At 37.4% G+C, this 24,443-nt stretch overlaps 1 protein-coding gene and 1 long non-coding RNA gene across 6 annotated transcripts in view; one reads left to right on the plus strand and one right to left on the minus strand.

Annotated features, from left to right (window-relative positions):
* The window catches only part of LOC124431328, an 80,029-nt gene that overhangs the window by 22,400 nt on the left and 33,186 nt on the right, over nt 1-24,443 (plus strand). For both annotated transcript variants that reach the window (XR_006943968.1, XR_006943969.1), the window contains exon 2: nt 21,966-22,309. This is a non-coding gene — a long non-coding RNA (uncharacterized LOC124431328). The remainder of the gene's footprint in view (nt 1-21,965; nt 22,310-24,443) is intronic.
* The window catches only part of LOC124431313 (irregular chiasm C-roughest protein), a 233,292-nt gene that overhangs the window by 7,504 nt on the left and 201,345 nt on the right, over nt 1-24,443 (minus strand). The window lies entirely within an intron of this gene.

Below are 24,443 nucleotides of genomic sequence, written 5' to 3' on the forward strand. Positions count from 1 at the left end.
AAATGACCATCGTCCAATTTAATCCTCTATAATCATAAAGCTAGCCAACCGTCTAATAATCTCTTCCACCTGTCTTTTTTTATATCTATGATAGTTAATCCACAAGTATACTTTTACGTCATTTATCAGAGTAAAAATTTACGTGAAGAGAGAGAGAGAGAGAGAGAGAGAGAGAGAGAGAGAGAGAGAGAAGGATATTACTTGACAAAAACTTTGATCTCTTCAATTTACGCCTCCGATTCAAGTAGCGATTAATCTCCCCGACAAAGTGTTGTAAACTCGATAAAAATCGATTCGTTAATTCTACCTATCCGCTATAAATGAAGTCAAGTCATTGGATTCCTACAGAATGATGTTAGTGCACATGTATCTGTGTGTATGTTTGCGCGAACAATAAATCTCGAAAAAGTTTTCGGAAGGAAAAGGGGCTCTGTTAACCCCTGTTGAACGTATCGCGAAGCGTTCGTCTCTTGCCGTGATCATAAATCCTACGTTCGGTGGCACTTTAATGCAAGAGAATCGGACGAAGGGTTGCTTCCTTTCTCCTTCTATCTTTTTCTCTCTCTCTCTCTTTCTTTCGCTCTCTCACTCTGAAGCAGCCCTAGCATCGAACAGACGAATACTCACGTCACCCTCGAGAGAGAGATTCACTATACACCCTTTCATTTACCGGCGCCTTGTGTCTCGTTAGTGGCGAAAGGTCGTTCGGTTGTTAGCTCGCTCGTGATGAAACAAAGTGAACGCGAGGATCGGCCCTTTATTGCTCCCCGCAATCGCTGATAACGTAGAGCCAATTAACAATCGTTAGACTGGTTAATAAATCCTTCCGAAGCAATTTGAACTTGAGCTCTTTAGTTGATACGATGATTAGCATTCAATACCTATTCAAGGCTTTGAGACGTTAAGATGTTACCAATAGCTTGCTTTATTGCTAACGCATGATTTTCGATAAAACTTTAAGGGGATCTCATTTGATCTTTGTATCTTATCGAAAGATGCACAAAGAGAGAGAGAGAGAGAGAGAGAGAGAGAGAGAGAGAGAGAGAGAGAGAGAATCAATTTGATAATAGACGAGCCAAAGAAAACCTCACGAGGACTCGTTTCACACAATGTCGCACTGTCAGCTTTGTTCGTGCACTTGAACTAATTGAAGCTTGGATGCCGTCAGTTAGTCATCTTTCTCTCTTTCTCTCTCTCTTTCGTCGCTTCTCCTCATCCAAGTAGATTTCCCGCTTCGTAAAGCAACCTTTCTGACCCCGGCTGGCCCATCTGTACGGTGAATAGAAGTAGAACGCTACATCCTCTCTCGTCGCAGTTGCTCATGAATAATCCTCCGTCTGAAATTATTCGAATATCTTGAATGTGCTTCTTGCTCCCGCGGCAAGATAGGGACCTATAGACCTTCTTCCGCTTGACAAAAGCGAGAAAGAGAAAGAGAAAGAGAAAGAGAGAGAGAGAGAGAGAGAGAGAGAGAGAGAGAGAGAAAGAGAGAGAATCCTCGTACGATGTTCATTCGAGGAACGTTAAAATATTCTCGCGGAATCGCACCTGTTTCGTGGACTCTCAGCCCTACAACGACGAAGGAACTTCCCTTTTCATTACCATTTGCTTCTCTCTGCAAAGCATCCCAAAGCAAATCTACCAAGACGCTATGTATGACTCGTAGAATGGTACGAATTAAAATGAAAGAGAACGGAACCAACTAAGATCAGATTGGAATGTAATAGTTCTATAACTTGAGAAATACCTATTGTTCATAACCTTCTAATTATCTTCGTCTATGTATATTAATTTGATGCCTATATTATCATGATATATTCTTAATTATTTATTTTTATCAACGTAACTATGATATACCATATTATTATAAAACTTATACGTGGGACTAATATTCTCAGAAACGAACGTGAATAAAAAATGATAGCGCTTAAAATGAATTCTCATCGTTTGGCCATGAACGAAATTTAAACGTCAATCTACTCGAGATCCTCGTAAAAATCTTTTAGAGACAGGGAATGTCATTTAGTATTTGAGTTTCAAATGTGTGTCAGCAGTAGCAACGCGATTTGTACGTTCCTCTATTAAACCAACGCACAATAGGGGGGAGCGAAGAAACGAGCTAAAAGAATCCAAGATGAATTTTGGAAGAGTCTCAATGTATTATTATTAGCTGCTATCTAGAAAAAAGATATTCCCAGTCGAATTTCTTATCCCGGATGGCTCTTTAAAACGGCCGTTCTTTCGAATAGAACCTCTTAGCAAGTTAAATGAGCCATGGGCGATGGCTGCAATGGGTACAGTGATTTATTTCGCCGGTAGAAAAAGTTTCCGTCGCGTATTCCCATCGTAAGGAATTTTCTTCGATTTTCGAGTGGCCGTTGTCTCGAATCAATACAAATTCTTTTGTCGTCTTTGAAATAAAGTACTAATGGAATTTATCGTCAATAAGATCGCGAATAGAGTGAAAAGGAAAAACTAGAGAATTCGCGAGAAAAGTCTTTGGTATTTATCTCGAATAATTTTATAGGACGAACTTACCATGATGAAATGAGATTTCTCAATAAAATCTGAAAGTAAAAAAAGAAAAACAAACAAAGAAAACTCTAAGTAGGTCGAAAGCAAGCCTCGTCTAGGGGCTCGTTATATGTATATAAAAGGAAAGGTAAAACTAAAGAAAATCATCAAAGAAAAAAGAAGAAAAAGGTGAGGTGGATTTTCCTCTCGTCGAATAATCAAGCGGGAAATGAATATTTTAACGTCGGGGGAGAAAGCAACGTAACAGTGTAGGGTTTCGCTTTCGAAAGTGTCACTCGTTTCGAAAGCAATCTACGCGTGAAATTGCCATCCAGTGCAGAAACGGACGAGAGCGTCCGGCTAAACGGGGAAACGAATTACTTCTGTATTCGCGCGAACGCGCGTAACAGCTTGCTAATTAATCGATTAATTTCCGATCTCGAGATCGCAATAGAAGCTACTCACTTCACCGATCATCCATCCGTTGTTCTCTTTTCACGCGTTAAATTCCGGCTGATTTCATCGGCATAAGCGATGAATTGTCATGAATTTAGAGAATTATCGTAATTTAAGTTATTTAAGTTACAATGAGAACGATCAAATCTATCGACGTTTGTATTTACTTTGATAGATCAAGAGAAACGTTTTGACGATACGACGCTCGTATTAAGAGTAATTGAAATGTGTTGTTTTAATTTTTCTTAATGTTTTCATACATCCTCAATAATGTAAACTAATATGTATTAGATGTACGTTATTTTTAAAAAGAAAATAAAGATATACTTGTCATAGCACTCTCTAAAGAGACGAATCTTTTTACCAGAGTTTACTATTACATTCAGTAAAACGATCTTCCGTTAATTTCGTTAGAAAGACCTCCCCCGTCCACGTTTCAAACGAGAACTTCTACGGAATTACATTCCTTTACAGCTTTGTAAATACGAATCGTAATTACTTCGACGCCGAGACTCGAAACGCGCTCTCCTAGAATTCAACGAAAATATATGGGATAAATTAGCCACGATGTGTAGTTAGACGTTGGTCGAAAGCACACGTAAATTAACGAGGTAAACACGACTAATACTTATGAGATTCTCCAAAGTAAAAATGAACGATAACGTAGAAAATACGCTATAATTTAAAACATACGAACAGAAAATAAGCGTAATTAGTTAAAGATATTATTATTCGTAGGACGAATATTATTTTTTATTTTTTTAACGTCCATTGTATTTCGTATCATTGAAAATACATGAAAAGAAAAATAACGAGAGAATTTATATGGTTCAAGGATCAAGAAATTTGACAAATCTACGAACAAGGAAAAGGACAGTGCATTGTGGAAACTCTCTGACATTATGCGCGTGAGGATTCACTCGGCTAACCGTACCTCAAGGCGATAACCATCAACACCCATTCGGTGAGAGCGATAACGTCCGTAGAAATGTAGCATTGTTCCAAGGGTGCCGACACACGGCCACAGTTATTCGTGCATTGTTCGTCGGTTTCATTAAAACAATCTAATCAAGCCGCACCGTCGACTATACGTTACGAAAATAATACGAAAGATCGAGTATCCATTTCTACGATCTCTATGCGATTTAATCCCGAGGGAGAAGATCCTCATGAGAGAATCTAGCACGATGAAAGTAAATCGTACGAACCAAGGACGAACGATAAAGAAAAGAATATAATATCTTTTAAAGGGAAAGGATAAGAAATTTTCATATAAAATCCAATGTATTTTCAAGGACCTATTAAAGAGGAAAGGAGAAGAAAATTGTACGGAAAACTTATAGAAAATCTTATTGACGTTTTGATCGTGGTGTCGTCGAAGAAGATTAAATTAACGAAATTTCTGATAACCATGCTTGAACAAAAATTAACTTTATTAAAACTAATAAAAGTTATAATACGGATCGATGTGATCTTAGGAACAAGATTTTGAGATATAGTCTTGTCTTCGCTTTTCAATAAAATTCAATGAAATTTTAATAACACGCCCTTACCAAGTATTTTATGGTAATTTTTCTAACTTTATTGAATCTCACATCTCATGTCACATGCAGTTTCATCCTGATAGTTTAAAATATCTAAAAGCTTAGGCACTTTTCCCATTGTTGCATCGCAACAGAGATAGGGATAGATAGATAGATAGATAGATAGATAGATAGATAGATAGATAGATAGATAGATAGAATAAAGAGGAAAAAAATTAAGTTACATTCTTAAATATCGCGAAAATTTAACTGCGTGAATTCTAACGTTCCGTTTAGAGACGAAACATTGTCCGTTCGCGGATTAAACATGTATTTATTATAGTAGTTCTAATTAAATAATGGGAAGACGGTCCCACAGCTGCTGTTGCTCTCGCAGCTGCGCCTTTATCTTTACATTTTTTGGAGGAAAGTGTTTTAAACCTCCGGATAATGCGCTTAACTAATTTCTACTACACAAGCGTCGACCGTGCGTTATTTTATGTAATACCAGCTTTCTTATTTTTATTGTGTCTTTGTCGAGCGTATGTGGCAGTAAATGTATGTTATAAAAGTACAGAAACGTGTTTTGGATGTGGGAAAAAGAAAGAGAGAGAGAGAGAGAGAGAGAGAGAGAGAGAGAAAGAGAGAGAAAGAGAGAGGAGAAAAATGGAAAAAGGAAAAGAAAGAAAGAATGCGTTCTAAAATATGTTTTCAGCGCCGCCAATTGTTTCATCGCTTATAAATGTCATGGAAAATAAATTTCGAAAAATACATATATACGTACGTGTGTGTATATACATATATATATATATAAATAGCACTTTACGTATGAACTATTATTATTACGGAACGTAATTAAACAAATAATTGTGTTCTCTTTTCTCGGTAAAAGACATTTCAACGGTCCTGTATTTCTTTATAAGAAATTTACGGGTAACGTAAATCGGCGTAAAGTATCTTTCTCGAATATAACGGAAGGCCGATGATGGAAAAGAGTCTCTTGGGTAAGCCGAGAGGCACAGAAACGAGCGGAAAGACAAATTGGGAGCTAGGTAGCCCCTCGAGCTTTCAATTTGTCCTAAGTTAACACTGACACCGGTCGACTGCCTCGTATCGTTCGTTCGCCTTTCGGGATTTTCGTTTTATTTTTTCGTCCCAGGACTCGAACGATATGCACACGAAAGAACAAAAAAAAGAAAAAAAAAGGAAAAAGAAAAAAAATAAAAGAAAAAGAGTGGAAGAGAGTGAGAGAGAAAAAAGAGAGAGAGAGAGAGAGGAATATAAGACGTCCTCTGGGGAACGTTTCGGTCGTACAAACGCAAAGGGTTGTTGCTTCGTAATCATCCTTCGTCCTTTGCGTCAGGGTTGCATCCCTTTTACACTATCCCGAATCTTTTCTCGACTCGGAGCCATCCACTCTAAATACACCCTTTACCATCACTAACATTCAGGAATGTATTCAATAACGCTGCACATCTTCAACAACGAAAATCAGAGAACGATCTTGCTTTTATTTCTTTCGATAAAAATTTCTCGATATCATTCACTGGTGAAATTGCATGTAATTATCACTGCCATTCATAAAAGCTGTTTCTCTCTTACTCTCTCTCTCTCTCTCTCTCTCTCTCTCTCTCTTTCTTTCTATCTCTCTCTTTCTATAAATAATCCTTTCTATTTGTTCACAAGCCATCATCCTTGATGGAAATGATTAAATTACACTTCCAAGCAGAGTAAATAATATTTCCATACCACGCTCATTCAATTTTAATATACATACGTATATTCAAATACACGTATAAAGTACTTAGTACTATTATCTTTGCAACTTGATATCGTATATTTATTTTCGAATAAAATAAATTTAGAGAGAGAGAGAGAGAAAAAAAAGAGAGAGAAACAAAGATACAGAGAGAAAGAGAGAGAGAGAGAGAGAGAGAGAGAGAGAGAGAGAGAGAGGAGGGAGGGAGAAAGAAACAGAGATAGAGAGAGAGAGAGAGAATGAATGAATGAATGAATGAATGAATGAATGAATGAATGAATGAATGAATACAAGAAAGAAAGAAAGAGAGAGAGAGAGAGAGATACAATGCGGGCGGTTCATTAAAATTTTACTATCGTATTTCTCCGTTATCTACCTTGGCAAAACCCTCCTAGATACGTTCCTGCTGTTTTCTACGAACTCTTTCAGTCTACCTTTCGAGTCTGGACGATAAGAGAGAATGGCTGCCAAGCGGCACCTTTTCGAGCTCCACTAGTCTCCGCGTCTGACTACCTCTTTTTCCGTTTGTGTTTTCTAACCCTTTCCCTTCCATCTCCCATTTCATTCCATCCTCTTTACTCACTTCCATCTTCACGAAGCGTCGTCATTATCACCATAGCGCAGCGTCCGTACCTTCCACGTGTCTCACTCTTTTCTACTTCTTCCACACAAACGACGACGCATCCCTTCAGGGATTCTCTTGGACTTCCACTTTCCCTTTAATAACTTTATGCATTGTCCCTACGGTCGCTTTCTCCGACGTTTCATTTGCCTTCCTTATCTTCTGCTTTCTTGTCTCAACCATCCATACGTGCATGAATACAGAGAGAGAGAGAGAGAGAGAGAGAGAGAGAAAGATAAAAAAAAAGAAAGAAAGAGAAAGATAGAGAAAAAATATTTATTATTGTTAAGTATTATCCTTTGAAAAATTAAATTACATCGTCGCAATTAATATATTCATGATCTCTAAAAAAGATCTAATTTCTTGCAAGAAATGTATTAGAAAAGTGCAAAAGTCGCAAATTGAAGAACAGATCGTTAATAAATGCAGTATTGTAAAAAAAACGAAAGCGAAGGAGAAAGAGAAAGAAAGAGTGAGAGAAAAAGTATAGAACAGATATTCTTTCTCTCTTGCAAAGTATTTACTTCCGGGATACTATTTCTTTCTCGAAAACGAGTGCATTACGATCCATTGATTATCAACGAACCCTTTCTCTTTATCGGTGCTATTAATGGGGACTTACGTTTCTGTAAGTTACAACCGAGTGGTTACGAGCCACACCGAGTAGCGAATGTCTGTATTTAATCCGGCCAAGGGGAAATAGAACAGTTAAACGGTAACTTGTAGAGTAAGAGAAAGAGAATGAGAGAAAGTCGATCGAACGATTGTTCCTTTATATATATTGCTTTTGAACGAATAATTGAAAGTCGCTTCGTTAACAATGTTAAAGTCGACAGAGAAATTGTTATCTCCTTTTATCCAATGGAGATACCTACATATTTTTCTTCCCCTTTTTATATTTTTTTTCTTTTACCGTTCGAATAGTGAGGAATAATTTTATTTACTGCTGCCTTGCACCGACGTTTATACTTATTTACACCGGCTTGGGAACGCGAACGACGTCAGTAGTTAAAGTTACGTCTGTCATGCGAGATAAAATTTATCTAAAGAAAGATGGAGAAAGAGAGGAAGAGAGAGAGAGAGAGAGAGAGAGAGAGAGAGAGAGAAAAGCACTAAGGCTCTTGATACGCCAGTGTGAGAATTCTTATGAGTTCGAAGATGATATCATCGTACTGAGGAAAATATTCTACGTTCGATCGGTAAAGTATTCCACGCGAGAAAATATCACGAAGGTTGTCATTCCTTGAGTTTTCACGGAAAATGTTTCACGAGGCGAGTTTTCGTGTTCGCACGAAATTCAGTTTGAAGGAATTAGAGAGAAACACATCAAAAAAAGAAAAAAAAAGGAAAAAGAAGAAAGAAAAAGAAGAAAAAGAAATAAGAAACATTTCGTAGGTACATAACGACGTTTCGTAAAATTAAATATACCCAGTTTAGAAATAAAGTTTTCGAAGGGCCGATCCGATGGTGCTTCTCTCATTTTCTATTTGGCTCCTTGTTACTCGTTCCTTGATATAAAGGGATGAAAGACAAGACGTTACAGGGATAGTAGAGAAAAAAGGGCAGAAATCGTGTTTCGAGATGGAGGATACTCTTTACCCTCTGGAAGTCTTAACCGCATTTCCTGTCCCATTTTCAGAGTGTCCCACATCACGCTAAGGGTACAATAGCCGATTCCTCGGAAATACATCCAACAGAAAGCCACCGAGTTGAGTAAGCCAACGGTAAAGAGACAGAGAGAAAGAAAGAGAGAGACAGAGAGAGAGAGAGAGAGAGAGAGAGAGAGAGAGAGAGAGAGAGCAAAGAGAAATGGAGATAGTGGTTGAAGACAGAAGCCGGACAGGAGCGACGGAAAAAAAAAAGAAAGAGAGAGACAGAGATGGGGAGTAGCACGCATATAACTATAGAATAGAAAGAGAAAGAGAGATAGAGAAAAAGAACTTTTTAACTTCGCCACTATCGTGAAAGCCTGACCTCGTTTTCGCCTTTTTCTTCGCTTACTGAAACCTACGAGAAATCAATCGCGAGGGAAGGGGTAGAGAATGGGCGTCGTGATCCATCGTGAGAAATGTTACCGTGGCGAAAGAGACAAAGAGAAGAGAAAAAGCAGTGACGAGCGTCGCATCTACGCAAAGAAAGAAAGAGAAAGAGAAAGAGAAAGACGGAAAATCAAAAAATGAGAAATTCCTTGGATCTCCGGACGCGGAAACTTTCGGAAAAATATGTGGACTTTGAAAGGTTGGAAAGGAAGGAAGCACTTCAGGGGAAAGGTTGGAAAAGGAGAAAAAACGTACAAGCGTAAATCCATTCTATAGAATTGTTATCGAAGAGGAGAGTCACGTTACGTAATACGTATCTACCTATACATATATAACATTGGTCCATGGACATACCTATGTATTTTTGGATTCAGCGACGTGAGCAATGCTTTTCCACGATGAACACCAACGAGATCGGGTTGGCTCTTGGTTATTACGTTGTCAGATTTGCTCGGTGATGCATTCGATTCGCATAAACCGCAACATACACCGCGCCCTTTTCAAACTGACTTTTATATATCATCGACGTGTGCTAGGTCAGCTCAAATTGACCCGCGAGAAGCGCGCGTGCATTTTTCTCTTTTTCTTTTCTCTCTATTCCATCTTTTAGGAGGAAAAAAAAAAAGGAAAAAAGGGAAAATGGAAACTAGATAGAGAAAGAGAAAGAGAAAAGCACACGACGCAGCTGGCCGTTTTCTCGATATATTATTCGATTCGATATATTATTGGAAAATGGAACAGAGAAATGAAAAGAATGTAACATACATTTGTTCCCACAAAATACCTTCCGTCGTGCGCAAATGGTGACGAATGCTCTAGTGTGTGTATCTTTTAAAAGCGATCTCTTTTTGTTCGAACTACGAGAAAAAGGTTTTACCTACATATGTATATGTGTGTGTATATATATATATATATATATATATATATATATATATATATATATGTATATATACATATGTATACGTGTGCCTGGAAAAACACAATGCTCGCCAAACCGAATGGAATAACCATTTCGAACGATCTTCGAGATCAAGCGTGTACTTTAGTTTTTTATAAACTGATCGACCTCAAAAGTTTCCACTTCTACAAATGCAAACTGACCGGAAATGTAGCAACTATTTATCCGGTGTTACATAATGCATGTATTTCATGTATTGTAAGTATTACTTTCGAACTACAAAAAATTCTCTACTTGCCTCGGACTAATCTACTTAGTTATATCCGATTGAATAAAAAAGAAAAAAAGAAAAAGAATGTCCTTGATTTGATACAAATATGGATTATCTTATAATGAATAGAATACTTTTCTTACGTATTTTGTAAAATTCATACGGTCGATTGGCGAACGATACGTCGAGTTCATCAAGCGCGTGCGCATTATGGTTAAGGATTAAAATACGTTTGGGAGAAATATCCTAGAATGTCTGTGAGGGTAATTCAAATGGTTGGAGCACGGTGCTTCGCTCGATAAGACGAATCAAGGTGGAGTCCTTTGTAGCATACAGACACAGACAGAAATACAGACAGGCAGACATACACATACACACTCATATATATACATATATATATATATATATATATATATATATATATATATATATACTACATATATATCTACTTGTTCTTGTATAAACCTATATACTTTTTTACAAAAAAGAGACTGTGACTGCAAATTGCATTGAAGGGAGAAGGGAGATGAAAAGTTTCTTCTCTGAACGTAGACATTACACACGGAATAAGAAAAGAAACGGTGATACGCGTCTAGAGATAGATAAAAAAAAAGTAAAAAGAAAATGAGAGAAAAGCAAAGGTGAAAAGAAATAAAGGCACGTACATATATATGCGCATACACGCAGACACACACACACACACACACACACACATACATATACGATTAGCTAAGTGATAATCGAGGTACTGTTTCGTTAGTAATAACAATAGAGAAGTTCGTTCTTCCACTTTGTAAGTATTAAACAGAGTGAGTTAATCGTGTCACTCTCCACCTGGTTTCTCTGTTAGTGGCATTTGCTTTCGCATGTTTCTACCCTTCTGAAAATGAATTAATAGCCACGAAGACACGCAACGCCATCGTAACTAAAGATCTTATAAATGTGAGATCGTTTGTTTGCATTCAACCCCTTTTTCAAATTCACTTCCACAGACTTTCACCTCGTCATCGTCCATACAGACTTACCGTGTCACTTTTATTTCAACATAATGTATGATGTATAAAGTACGATTCGTGTCGTTTCTTTCTCTCTTCCTTTCTCTCTCTCTCTCTCTCTCTCTCTCTCTCTCTCTCTTTGATATCACCCTTGTCTTTTTCTCACGTTAACTTGCTGCGAGTTCTCAAGAGCGTTTGGACGGAAATAATCGAAGAAAATTCTCTGAGCTTTCGAACGGAAGTGTAGGAACGGAAACGAGACGACGAAGGAAAAAGCAGACGAAGGGTGATTTAAGTCGATCGTTCTAAAAAGGAGACATTCTAGGATGTAGTCGCGAAAGCCAACGATCGAGCATGAGAGGTGAGGAAAGAGATTGAAAGAGAAAGGGGCGTTTCGAAGACGATTGTTCGAACAAAACGCGAGCTTGTGCACTGATCGAACGTTTTCAAGGATACACGAGTGAACGAACGTATTACATATGTGTATGTGTTTGTGTGTGTTTGTACGTATACACAAGATAAAGAAAGAGTTAGGAGAAAGAAGGAAATGAAACGAACGGACGAGTTAATACCACGAGAGGAACAAGGGATGGAACGAACGATCGTTCGAACGTAACGCATTGTACCGGTGGAAAGCAAGATTTTGGCTGGAAGGACGAAAACTAAAGGAAAGAGTATTGAAAGAGAGAATGAGAGAAGAGAGAGAGAGAGAGAGAGAGAGAGAGAGAGAAAAGAAACGAGAGTGGACGAGTTAGAGACATGTCCCATGGGGCGATACATCGTATTCTCTATCGGTACGTATCCAAGTTTCTCTTGCCCTTTATCAAGGAACGTGGCCAGATGTGGGCGGGTGGCAAGAAGACAAATTATCGAGAATTCCTCGATACTTCGAAAGCTGGCTCATTCGTGAACACAAACGCGAGCTTTTCCTTTTCCTACAAGAAAGGGAGAGAGAGAGAGAGAGGGAGAGAGAGAGAGAGAGAGAGAGAGAGAGAGAGAGAGAAAGAGAAAGAAAGAAAAAGTAGGCCAACTTAGGCAAACAAACATAAACGGAGTATGGATGAGAAGCTTTGAAATTAAGGGATGCTCTTCGATTAAATTTCCTTTGTCGATTCTCGAAACTCAAAATTCGAAACTTGAACTATTCGATGCAAGATATACCGACAGAAGTAGTAGTAGTATTAATAGTAGTAGTAATAGTAGTAGTTGTAGTAGTAGTAGTAGTAGTAGTAGTAGTAGTAGTAGTAGTAGTAGTAAGAACGATTATCGTATAGGAAATGATGCAATTTCGCGGCGGTGAACATTTTCGAGCAATTAGCTATATCGTATTCATATCGCAATAAACGTTGGATTCGAAGAACCTTTTGTTTTCGGTTGACGATCGCAATATTTGAGCGAACGAGAGATCACAGAACGATTCGCATATCGATATCGCGTGAAGCCTCAAATGGTAGGAGAAACAACTTCGATGTTTCCTCGAATTCTCCTAGAGTTAGATGACAGAGCAAGGGATATCGTTATTGTTTGGGATTCCAGAGAATGGCCGTCAATGTGGAAAGAGAAATGTATAGGCGTACTCAAGGGAATTGACCCTCACCTTCCATCCTCCCAAAGATTATACTCTCGTCTCAGCTCTTTCTATTTTTTTTCTCCCTCCAATCCCTATCTCCTTCCTTTTCTCCGATGGCATGCTCGATTTTTTCCTTTCCTTCCTATTTCTTTTTCTTTTCGGGATACACAGCTCGAATGGGAGTATTATCGGAGTGAAAGAAAGAGAGATTCTCAGTGAATCGATCCAAAGAGAATGCCTTATCGGTAAGCATTTACCAAGCAAATCGTTCCTCTTTTAAAAAGAAGGGACACGGCCAATTTGTGACGGGATCGTTCGACGAGTCTTTTCAGAATTATCTGAAAGATTTGCGTTTTTCCAAAGAATAAGATCTATTTCTTACTTTAAGATCGTTATCCTCAAGGTAAAACGAGTAAGCTGATTGTCGAGGGATCGCAGTTGTTCGCTTTGGCATAGAAAGCCGAACCGTTTGTTAAGATAACGCGAGGGAAAGACTCGGATAGATATAACTTACTTTGTGGAACTCGAGAAAAGAGGATCTCATTGAGAGATCGAAACCAAGTAGTATCTTGTTCTAAGAGGAAGAAGAAGAAGAAGAAGAAGAAGAAGAAGAAGAAGAAGAAGAATATAATGTTAACGACGTGACAGTAATTGCAATTGTTTTCGAATGTTCTTTTTAAAAGAAAACGTCGATGAAACGGCAAATGGATATCCAGTTAGATTATTACTAAGAATAATTTTTATTAATACGAATTATTCTCATAATTCTTTCTTCAATAACAAAAAAGAATGCGTGGATATAAAATGGATGTTTATGCGATCTAAAAAATATCGTATGATCTAAAGTAAAAATTTTTGTACCACTTTGTAATAAGAAAGAAAATTGTAGTCGACGGTACTACTAAGTTTTAATGAATGACACGATACTCGTCGACTGTGAACAACTATGAAACTTTAACGATAACGTAGCGAACCTGTTGTCACACGTAAGAAGACGCGTGATTTCGCATACGTACAGTACCGACCGAAGATAGAACTTTAAATCGAAAGAGTCGATGTACGACGAAATATACGCTACGAACGAGGAGCGCTGTCCAAACGAGTTTTCCACTCGCCTCGGGCATCTCTCTCATTCCTCTTCGACCCCTCACCTTCGTCAGGTCAGAGAGTGAACCCAACGAAACTCGAGCCGCGCGTTGCGCGTTAGATCATGCATACGAAATTCGAAGACTGGCATAATCCAAATTCTACGACTGCTTCTCTCCTCTTCTCTTTTTTTATCTTTTTTTTTCCTTCCTCTTCTTCTTCTTCTTCATCTTCTGATATCTTTTTTCTTTTTTCCTTTCGCTAAACGTCATTATGTTTGTGAAATATTTAAAGGTTACGAGTCACGCTATCAAGCGTTCTCTTTTCAAGCCGGGACAAGAGAAAAAGTTTACAAGCTTTCGTATATACCTACTTACTACACTTTTTTCCTCTCTCTTTCTCTCTCTCTCTCTCTCTCTCTCTCTCTCTCTCTCTCGGAAATAGTTATAGAGAAATTATGGTCCTTATTAACTTCCAAGCGGACGGTGTTCATTTTCTTATGAAAGTAGATATTACGAGTCAGAATCGTCGATAAGATCGTGGCGAGAGGTTAAGCATTTTTATGCCGTTTTTAGAAACTCAACCATAGATCGAAAATGTTTCAAAGTATGATTATAAAGTAGCAATTGTTATGATTGAAAATAGCAATTGAAATAGCCATAAATTGTTAATAAATGTGTCTTGAAGTTTTATACTTCGTATGTACATACCTTTCTACATTCGTATAACATACTTTTATTTTACTAGCTCGTATCTCTTCAAAATCACAAAATATGCATATAAAAAATAGAGATATACTTCGATAAAATGATAGAAAACAGTATGACACAAGAAAAATATTTGCTCACACTGCATACGAAGACATTGGAAATAATTTCGATCATATAATTTCGTTTTACATAAGCACGTTGCATCGTGTTTACTCTGTATCGATACGATTATCGTTTTACTCTCTTTTCCTTTTCCTATGTCATAGTTATCTTCATACTCGTTCTACTCAATGCATATATTGAAAAACATCCAGAAATAAATGATTCTCGAAATTTCATCTTGAATTTCTCATCTTGTACGAATCCGCTTCAATAGAAAATACGCCATTGTTTAGTCTTCTTAAATGGGCAATGCTTTTATGGCAAATGTTTAGAAATTCATAAATATTGCAAAGATCATTTATAAAATAAATCACAAAAGAATGGAAAAATACGCGTAGAAAACGCGATTTCGTCGTACGATTCGCTCGTAGATTTGTTGTATTTTATCGTTTTATTGAATCTCTTGTATATTTTTTCATTCCTTTGAGAAGAAAACAAGAGAGAGAGAGAGAGAGAGAGAGAGAGAGAGAAGCAAATCGATCGATCTGCAAACGAATGAAAAACTATTTGATAGGAAAAATGAGAAGCCGGTTAAAAAGAGTTAGAAAAAAAACAAATTTTCTACGTGAACCTGATATCAGTCCGTGTCAGTGTTTAGAAGAAAACAATGAAAATTTATGGTCGGAATAAAAGGATTCCTCTGTATCCTTTTAAAGTCATCGGGAATTTTATCTGACGTTTTAAAAAGGACTCGTAAGTAAGTAAGAGCTTTTCAAGATGGTTGAAGAAATTCAATAGATAATCTAGAAAATAATAGATGAAATTTGTCTTAAAAAAATGAAACGAAATGAATATAAATGGATTTTTTTGGGGGGATTTAATCGAATTTAAATTAACTATAAAGTTGATATGTATGACATGAGTTCTATTCCTCTCTCTCTCTCTCTCTCTTTCTCTCTTTCGTTTTGAATTCATCGAACGTCTAAATCGAGATCTCTCTCCTCGAACGTGACTCCGTGAAATCGCGTATATTCGTTGAGAGATGGAAGAAGATAGAGAAGAAGAATATCCCCTTTCGGTTTTTATCGTCTCTCTGGATAGCGAGTAACACTTTTATTAATACGCGCGTTTATTGAGTTCCCATTTACAAAGGCGAGAGTGAATTCGAACGACATTAATCATCGCGATCCGAAGGCCATCAATTTATTCGTGACGGTGAAAGCCTTGCAAAGCTCTTTCACCCAATAACTGGCATCCAAGCGGAAATTGATCGACGTGAGATAGCGATAAGTGTGTCCATTACGACGCGATGCAATGCTCGGGGAAAAAGGTACGTGGCTCGTACTAGGTGTATCGTCTTCGGTGCACAGCTCAGACACAATGTACCACCGATGGACTCGATTGCGTCTCCTCCCGCTTCAACGAGCCCTCTTACTATAGAAGCATGAGTAACGTACACATACGAACCCCTGTCGTTCTTCTACAATTCTCACGAAAACGAAAAAGAGAAAGAAAAGAGAAAGTAGTATCCGTACTATAAGACTTTCGACGATAGCTCTCATCCTTCTCGCAAGACAATATCCAACGACGTTATAATATCATGAACTTGATACAATCAATCCATACGAAGAATTATTCAAAAAAATATCTTTTCAATATAACATTTAAACTTTTAATCTCTAATTGAAGATTTTCTAAACGAGATTCAAAATTTCCGGAAGATAGTATGTATGCTTAGCATCGTACAAGAGATAAATCGTATCAACTTGTAGAAACTATTCTAGCCACATATATGTCGATTCTCGCGTAGATACTTTTTGAGCCTTCTCCATAAATCAAATGGTATAGCATGGCGCTGGAAGTACAACTAGAAAAGGAATATTATTCGAAGACGTTGTTCGATAGATACGGTTGGAGATAGAAATCGTGTAAAGAGAAAGAAGGAGAAGAAATAGTCTTCTTCATCTTCCTCGTATATTCTTGATAGGCTGTCTGGAACATTTGGCTCGAAGTTACTTGAGAGAAAAAGGAAAGAAAAGAAAAGACTTGGCAATTTTCTGGATACCATTATTCCCCGACTACCGACCGAGAGTCTTTACGTTTTTGCGAGTGTTTCGCGATTATCAAGATATTCCAGCCATATTTCTTTCTCTCTCTCTCTCTCTCTTTTTCTCTTTCTTTCTTCATCTCGCTCGTTTTTTTTCTCTTCACGTGGCAACAGACGTGTGCCTTGGCTTAGGCTCGTTTCGAGGTCAAGAATGGCTCCGCATCAGGCCACACAATACCAAACCGATCTGTCCCCGTCCTTCTACTTTTCTTCTCAACCTCCCAATCCTCCTTCTCGTATTGAATCGAAGAAGACTTTTTGCACGTCCATTCCTTTGTTCGACTGACATCGATTCCGCCATCTTCTTGTTCGTGAGGTCGCAGCATTTTCGCATCTAACCGAACAAGATTTCTCCCTTCCTCCGACTAGCAAGGAACCCCTTATCGATCGCTCACGGTCAGCGAGCAAGCATTGTCCTCGAAGCGATTGATGAAACGTCACCTTCCCATTCTGAAGGTGACAAAAGCTGTACTCGATGACGGTACAGAACATAGAGGAAGCGACTGTCGTTCTCCTATCGGGGCTTAGAAAAGTGCTTGGCAAAGAAGTTATGATAACGTAGTGAGATGACGATGAAACCTCCCGACAGCTTTCTCACGAATCAGATGTATTGTTCTTTTTTACGAATTTCTCTTGGATTTGATGTTCGTAAAAAACTCTTCTTTTTATCTCTCTCTCTCTATATATATATATATATATCTGCCTAGTTATCTTTTTCTCTTTTTCTATCTTGTATAAAAGTAACAATAACGTCGAAAATACGCGAAATTTTCTTACCCTGATCTTTCGAATTTCATTTTCGTTTTATGACAAACCGCACGCGCGAGGGGTTTGTCTACCGTTTTTGAAAATTTTATACCCAGCTTTTTCACATACACTGTGTCCTTTTGATCCGAGGGGTAAGAAAATCGAGCTATCGTCGAAAACTTATTTCGTATAGGGGAGGAATACAATTTGAATGCAGCGCCAAACGATAGGTTCAAACTTCCATACACAGAACATACCTCTCTACTCTACTTCTATCACCCTCTTCCTCTGCTTTTCTCTTTAGGGTCACCATTGCAGTCCCTGTGTGGTACAACATGTGCATACAAAATGAAGGAAAGCTCCTAGACGTTCCCCAAAATACGTCTTCGTAAATTTTTCTCCCACCGTAATGTTGAAAAAGAAAAAGCAAGAAGAAAGATCCTTTTTTCGTTCTTCTTTCGAGGATTTCGTTGATTTTACGAATCTTCCTATTAAGTCCCATTCAACATTCGATCCTTTAAATTTATAATCCTTCGTGAAATAACCATGTAAATTTAATACAAAGTTTTGATACTACCCAACAATAAATTTCTCGGCAAACTACACGTTTGTTCTCGTAGATTGTCTATGAGTTCTGACAAAGTATTGCCAGAATCGACAGACGAACGAGTATGCTTTTATGTATCAAAGGAGTACAACGCCGTCGAACGACTAGTAACTGGTCGTTGGACCTTGTTACGTTGTTACTGCTTATAAATTTATTTACGACATGGCACCAATGTTACGATTGTAATTAAACGTTGAGCGTGACGTTGGGTCAGCTACCGTTGGTTACTTCTTCTACGCGTAACACGACGGTCCTGATTTTACGTTGAAATTACGAGCAGTGATCAACGAGGAACACGTTCAATCGCTCGCACGACTGACTACAACGCTCTGTGAAACGACATTTTGCAAGTCTAATGAAGTAGTGAGGCGAGAATAGAGAAATATCAAATAGGAAGAGTTATATTATCGATGATCTCTATTCGACTATCGAGATACGATCGATATTTATAAATTTATTGAAGCTGAACAATGAAATTTCGTCGTCTTTGATTTCTACGAAATAAATTGAAAGAAACGTGATAGATAAAATAATATCTATGTCTCGAGATATTCAATGACACTTTTATCGAAGAAACATATCTATCTCGAATCGAACTATCATCGACAATTAATCATGACTATACTTTTCATCGTGCTTACTTTCCTTCTGTTTTTCTTATCGATATGCTGCCAGTCGACTTTTCTCATTCAATTCCATCTTGAAATTCTACCAAGGTATAGCAATTATCTATTATAACGATCATGAATTTCTCTTCTAGTCTTCTTTTTAAGCGATACGAAAGCTAATTGTTAACGATCGTCAATATAATATAATCGCATAGCTCGGAGCATCGCTGAGCTCACGATAATGATTTCAATATCAAGTTGATATGAAAGGAATGAAAGCGAGCTTCTTTCCTTTGTTATTACGAAGCTTCGTTTTAGATCCAAAAATCGATGGTTTCCTCTTAATAGAGAGATATTATTAAATTTATCGTGAATAATGAAGCGTAAAATAAAGGTGGAAACGAACTCGGCGAATTACGTATAGAGAGATTTGGCCCATTAACACGAGTTAATGAGAATGAGATAGAGAGAGAGAGAGAGAGAGAGAGAGAGAGAGAGAGAGAGAGAAAGAGTGTTGGTTTACGCGTGAAATACAACCATCCTACTTTCTGCGATACATCCCAACGTGATTTTGGATGAATGTCGTTTGGCAACTACTTTATAAACATTCGTTTCTTACGTAATTTTCGGTGTCGTCGGACCTTTAGAAATTTCTCACAAGGGAAATCTCGCTGGTACTTTGAAGAAAAAAAAAATAACAAGTTACATCTCTTTCAAGGAAGACTTTGGGAAAATGGACGGACGTGATGTTGCTCGAAAGTTCGTGTAAACACATGAATAAGTTCGGTACGTTGGTCGTTAATAAGCCGAGAGCAAGTAATCGAAGGTAATCATTTGGGTCAACCGGATTAGCCGTCGTAGTTAACGACGATCCATTTTTGAAGATAAACGTGCCCAGCCTGCCTCCGTAATCTCGATGACCGACGACGTAATACAGCGAGCGCATTCTGAAATCAATGGGGTGTCTAACGATTGCCCAGGGACCGATAACTGCTAGGATAACACGAAGAGAGAGAGAGAGAGAATACCAACACTGTAACATACATACGTATAGCCTTTCTAATCAACGCCAGCTGCGGAGGTTGTACCGCGTTAACATCACGATGTATTACAGGAAATAAAGAGAGGAAGGGGAAGGGGAAGAGAGAGAAGTGAGAGCGCGAGACAATACACGTGGATAATGCATTCAACAATCTGTTGCATTGCTGCTGACACCACAAGGTAATTGGCACATGTATTAATGAGCACCACAACGAGAAAGACCTGGATGTCTGAATTAACGACGAACGTGACGTCGACATTACACGTGTTCGCCATTCACGACGATGTTCCAAAAATCACTGTGCGATTAACGGACTAACAATTAGTATAAATGAATGTTTGGATTATGTTTAAGAAATAAAACTGTTTACATGGGTATAAACAGTATCTAACCAAATCATTTTCCTTTGAAAAGAGATCCTAATAAAAAATTTAATTACTAAGAAGCAATTGTACTTAAACGATCGGAATGATCAAAATGTTAAATCGTTCATATGTCCATTAAGCAAAACACGAACAAGTAGATCCCATGTAATACATAGATCTTATATGTATATGTATAAAATCCATCTTGGTCCAATATCCACGCAATTACAGAAAGCCAGTCCTAATACGGTACGATTCATAGTACGTTTGACATCTCTAGTGTGTTCATCTTCATAGTGATCGTCGTTACGGCCTTAGGCGGCGTTGTCAGAAAGCCAAAGAGAGGGAGAAAGAGGGAAAGACAAACGATCAATGATTTATTAAACCATATCCTGACATAAGGAAATTATATATCATATGACATATCATACTCACTTATGATTTTAATCAATAGCAATACGATGTTATCAATAAATCGAGATATTACTTTAGAACGAAATACCTCACAAAGAGGTCTTGCCTCTAAAGAGAAAGAGATAGAAACAGACAGAGAGAGAGAGAGAGAGAGAGAGAGAGAGAGAGAGAGAGTCACATCCAGCCATTTATGAAAGCGGCATTATACGATCATATTATGTATACATGATAATATCCGCCTATACGCATCCATTGATTTGCTTTTGCTAATCTGGGAGAAACAGCTGCATATCATATACGTACGATCTATTTTCATTCATATGCGAGGAAATGCAGTGACGCGCGTCTTTTCTTCCTTTGATACCTGCCACATAGGTACGTTATGATATGGTACATATTCCTATTGATAGAACGATCCACTAATGTCGTATCAAATGACGTCATCCAATTACATTTTAGTTAGTATAAAGAACACGATAATATATATATATATATATATATATAGCTATCAAAGAATAATGAATAAACGGAAAGTGTGGCTTTGCTTAAACATTCCCATAACTTCGATAACTTTATTATGAGGAGTAAAAGAAAAATTTTAAGAGAAAGATAGGATAGAAGTGAGAGAGAGAGAGAGAGAGAGAGAGAGAGAGAGAGAGAGAAAGAGAGAGATAAGTTTGAGATAGACTGCACGTTTTGCGTGTTAGCCACGGCTAAAAGCTTTGAAAGCGTCATTTTTCATACTGCATCATGGCGAAAGAATATCGTCCTTGATGTTTTCGCTCGACGCGTTTGTAGGTACATACGTAAATACACAACCCACATACGCACATGCATGCATACGTACACCAACTATACCTTTGGCGTTGGCACTCGACGGCAGCTAGGCAGATATATTTTGACCCAGTTTTTGAAACCATTAGAAAGCAGGAAGTCCGATATCGTCCGCTTTAAACGAAACAAACTCTATCGCGCTCGATCGATCTTTTTCCTCCTTTTTCTCCTCCTTTTTCTTCTCCTCCATCTATTCCTCCTACACTTCTTCATTGCTTCGATGAAACGCGACTACGACGAAGAGGGAGCATTGAATTTTGGTGCACAATGCAGATCACGTTTCTCGATCTAGCTTCAAATGCCCCGATACGTTTCTAATCTCCCAACCGAACCTCCAGAGTCTCTTCCGGCATAGTCGTAACGTGAATAATGAGTTTCCTTCTTTTCTGTAATCTTTATTTATCTCGATCCATTCATCGAGTCATTCTACTTTAAGAAGAGAGAAAGCTTAACAATCAAACGATGTTAGAAAATCGTTCACCTTATTTTCATCTCGAAAGAGAGGTTAAAATCAGTTAATAATAATAATAATAATAATAATAATAATAATATTAATAATAATAATAATAATAATAATAATAATAATAATAATAATAATAATAATAATAATAATAATAATAATAATAATAATAATAATAATAATAATAATAACAGAAACTGATAAATTATACTGTGGTATCTTGTGTTCGTGCACAGGATATTGGACTCATTAACTGGAGAGTACGTGGAAGGGTCGCTTCCGAAAGGGGTCGGAAGGAACAGAGAGAGAGAGAGAGAGGGGCTATATTCGGTAAGAGGCGTCCCCGTGCGTGTCGAGAGCTAGGATCGATATGGAGAAATACGGACTACTAATCTCCGAAACGCTTCTGGATAGTGTCACTCTGATTGCTAACACGGAAAATGAAGCAATTATAGGTACCGCCTTTGATCAAACTCGGATGCTTAACGAAGCGATGCTATGAGAGATGCGATCTGACGGAGAATCATGATCGACTGTGAGAAATTCATATCTCCGTGAAGATCTTTCATGAAATAAGAACGTACGTATGCATATTATTACGAGTAGAATAGAATACTAATTACTTAAAGAAGATCGTGACAAGAAATTTGAATAATTTCTATTATCTGTGCGCTCCTCTATTATCCTTACTCTATTATCATCTCTAATAATTGTAATCTTTTTACAATTATCGAACACACATACACATATAAACACACACACACACACACACATATTTGTTATATACATAACGCTTTAGTTATGCTAAAATAAAGTAAAAATAAAAAAAAAAACAAAAAACAAAGCAGCGAAGAAAATAATTAACGTTTATTAAAAGACGAAAAAATACGATCCAAAGCAGAAATAAGTAAATATATACATATACAGATCTCAATCTCTTTTCACAAACTATCACCGAAGTAAACTTCTCCCTCGGTTCTCCTCGATTCGAAAGGAACGTCGCGAGCGTTTGGGAATCGTGCTCTTCTTCCATCCAATTGTCGTCGTGCAAAGAACGAATTCGAAGAAACTTATTTTCCTAGCGTGAGAAGAGGTAACGCGCGCGTGAAAAACATATCGAGAACGCGGTCTCGTATCTCAACATCCCTTTGGGACCGCTTGTACGTCCTTCTTGGCAGATAAGCAGATGTTGCTTCGCTCTTACAAATAGAGTCTACGAACGTATGAGCTTGCTTGAGCTTGGGATAGAAAAAAAAGAAAAAAAAGAAAAAAGAAGAAGAAAAAAAAACGTATCGTGTGTATGGATGTACATACATACGTAAACGTAACGTATGTACATACATACGTATGTACATCCATGTACATATATACGAAACTACGCGTTTCTCGACTGCGACACTGGGGATGCTTTCAAAACAACACGTTTCTCGGGACATGACTGAAATAATGTTTTCATGCGGTTAACCATCTCGCAGACGACTTTTCTACTTTTTTTCCATCTTTTTCTTTCGAAAAGGTAACATATAATGCGATGACGCTCGTAATCGCTTTATTCTTTACTTTCCTTTTTCGTTCAACCTGAAATCTTAATATCACGATACATTATTATGCTCATATGTATTTTATACTTTTATCTGCGACCATCTTGCCAACATATCTTATTTTTCTTCTTGTTATATCTCAATGTCTTCGTTATCGAGCTTTATCATTTCATTGTGAAAAATTATAAGAGAATAAAATTAATATCGCGAATTTGTTGATTACTACGATGTTAGAGAGAGAGAGAGAGAGAGAGAGAGAGAGAGAGAGAGGAAAAAAAATTTTAATTACAACGAACGAAGTAAATTTAAACAAATATACATATACATAGGTACGTCTCGTTCGCATTTTGAAAAATCGAAGTTGAGAGGTAAAAGCTTCGAAACCGTGCGCATCACAATGGTGACACTTCGATTGATCGGAGTTACATCATACATACATAACGCGCAGCATACCTGCTCGCAAGGCTCGTCCGATTTTTCTATTTTACCAGAATAGACCTGGTTTGTCGGTCGTTTTGAAAAAGCACCATCGGAAGTAGAAAGTCACCATTTTCGATTCCGCCAACGCCGACGTCGCAGTTGCCGTCGAACTACCTTTTGTTCCACTGACAAAAAAAAGAGAAAAAAGGGGGAAAAACAAGAAAAAAAAGAGAAAAAAAAAAGAAAAAAGAGAAAGACCGATTGGACACCGGCAATCACGATGCCATCTATACTCGATGCTATAACTAACAAGGATAGAAAAGATAGGTATTACGCCAAAAAAAAGAAATAAGAGGAATTTCTTGTCAAATAATGTAATTCGTTATCTTATAGACAATACTTTATAAAAAGAAACGCACTCAATGAATTAATTTCATAATAAATCTAATATTTATTATTCGTTATTCTCATTATTATTATTATTATTATTATTATTATTATTCACGTAATTATTTTTATTATTATTCTCATCACGAGTCTTTATTCAATTGGACTCGACGTTTGATTTTTTTGTATTTGTAACATGTAATAAGGAATTCTTGCGCGTCAATCTTTCTTGATAAAGATTTGAAAAAATATTAAACGGATTTAACGATCGCTTAAACCATTACCATTCTTAGGAAATAAAAATAAATCGTACGATCATACGAAAGAAAATATTAGAAATATAATGTGCACGTTGCTAAAGAGTTA

The sequence above is a fragment of the Vespa crabro genome, chromosome 1, assembly GCF_910589235.1.
Source record: "Vespa crabro chromosome 1, iyVesCrab1.2, whole genome shotgun sequence".
In the NCBI taxonomy this organism is placed as follows: domain Eukaryota; kingdom Metazoa; phylum Arthropoda; class Insecta; order Hymenoptera; family Vespidae; genus Vespa; species Vespa crabro.